The sequence below is a fragment of the Octodon degus genome, unplaced genomic scaffold (genome assembly GCF_000260255.1).
Source record: "Octodon degus isolate 3935 unplaced genomic scaffold, OctDeg1.0 scaffold00073, whole genome shotgun sequence".
In the NCBI taxonomy this organism is placed as follows: domain Eukaryota; kingdom Metazoa; phylum Chordata; class Mammalia; order Rodentia; family Octodontidae; genus Octodon; species Octodon degus.
In genome coordinates this window covers 4780991-4782931 of record NW_004524649.1, presented here as the reverse complement: position 1 = coordinate 4782931, position 1941 = coordinate 4780991, and the positions used below count along the sequence as shown (strand labels likewise).

The following is a 1941-nucleotide window of genomic DNA, read 5'->3' as shown; positions in this document are numbered from 1 at the left end:
ATTCCAGACAGAAGAGAGATAATTACTTGGTTATTTTATTTTTATTTATTTATTTAAATTTTTTGGGGGGGCATAGAGTCTCACTACACAGTTCAGACTTGTAGCGATCCTCCTGATTGCAGCCTCCCCAGCAGCTGGGATTACAGGCAGGTACCACCATGCCCAGACTCCATCGCTGTCTCAGTGTGCCCCAGGGGTGGGGCTGGTAGAACATGTGGTACTGGGGATTGAACCCCAGTCCCTCAGCTTGCCTAGGCAGGCATTTAGTCCGCTGAGCTATCTCACTGGCCCTTATTTTGTTATTTTATTTATTTATTTGGTGGAACAGGGGATTGAACTGAGACCCTTGCAGTTGCTGGGGAAGCACTCATTCTGCTGAGTCATCTCCCTGGCCCCTGGTTATTTTAATAATAAATATTGGATGCAAATTCCCCAGATTTTGGGAAAATCTGAAAAATAATTATCCTAGCTCAAGAAACTCAAAGTAGGGATCCAGGGAGATGGCTCAGTAGAATAAGTACTTGCCTGGCAAGTGCAAGGGCCTGAGTTCAATCCCCGGTTCTTAAAAAAAAACCCAAACAAAACAAAACAAAACAGGCACTCTACTCCTGTGTGTCCACTGATAGCTGTTCTTCATGTGTAGCCAGCAGTGATCCAGACAAGATGGGGGTGAAGGTCGGAGTGAACAGATTTGGCCGTGTTGGACGCCTGGTCACTAGGGCTGTTTTTAACTCTGGCAAGGTGAATGTTGTGGCTATCAAGCACCCTTTCATTGACCTCAACTACATGGTCTACATGTTCCAGTATGATTCCGTCCATGACAAGTTCCTTGGCACTGTCAAGGCTGAGAACGGGAAGCTCGTCATCAACAGAAAGGCCATCATCATCTTCCAAGAGCGAGATCCCGCCAACATCAAGTGGGGTGATGCTGGCGTTGAGTACGAGGTGGAGTCCACTGGTGTCTACACCACCATGGAGAAGGCCGGGGCTCACCTGAAGGGTGGTGCCAAAAGGGTCATCATCTCTGCCCCTTCCGCCGACGCCCCCATGTTTGTGATGGGTATGAATCACGAGAAGTATAACTTCCTCAAGATGGTCAGCAATGCTTCCTGTACCAACAACTGCTTAGCCCCACTGGCCAAGGTCATCCATGACAACTTCAGCATTGTGGAGGGACTCATGACCACAGCCCACACCATCACTGCCACCCAGAAGACTGTGGACGGCCCCTCTGGGAAGCTGTGATGTGATGGCCACGGGGCAGCCCAGAACATCATCCCTGCATCCACTGGCACTGCCAAGGCTGTGGGCAAGGTCATCCCGGAGCTGAACGGGAAGCTCACAGGCATGGCCTTCCATGTGCCCACTCCCAACGTGTCCGTGGTGGATCTGACCTGCTGCCTGGAGAAAGCAGCTAAATACTATGACATCAAGAAGGTGGTGAAGCAGGCCTCAGTTGGTCCCCTCAAAGGCATTCTGAGCTACACCAAGAACCAGGTTGTGTCTTGCGACTTCAACAGTGGCACCCACTCTTCCACTTTTGATGCTGGGGCTGGCATCGTCCTGAATGACCGCTTTATGAAACTCATTTCCTAGTATGCCAATGCGTTTGGCTACAGCAACAGGGTGGTGGACCTCATGGTCCACATGGCCTCCAAGAAGTAAATGCCCCCACCACCACAGCCCAGTGAGACCAGAGGGTTGGAGAGGCCATGCTGTAGAAGTCACTGCCCTACTCAGCCCCGACACTGAGAATCTCCCCCTCACAGCTTCCATCCCAGGCTCCCTAGAAAAGGAAGGGCCTTGGGATCCCTGGTTCACTGCCCTTGCACACCATCAATAAAGCCCACTGTACCCAGCTTAAAACAAAAACAAAAACAAAACAAAAGTAGGATGCATTGGAAAAGCCCCACACCAAGACACATTATAATCAAACTGTTT

General features: G+C 50.2%; 1 pseudogene; it reads left to right on the top strand.

Moving 5' to 3' along the window:
- Nucleotides 1–663: 663 nt before the first annotated feature.
- On the top strand, nt 664–1665 carry LOC101591000 (annotated as a pseudogene).
- Nucleotides 1666–1941: the final 276 nt, after the last annotated feature.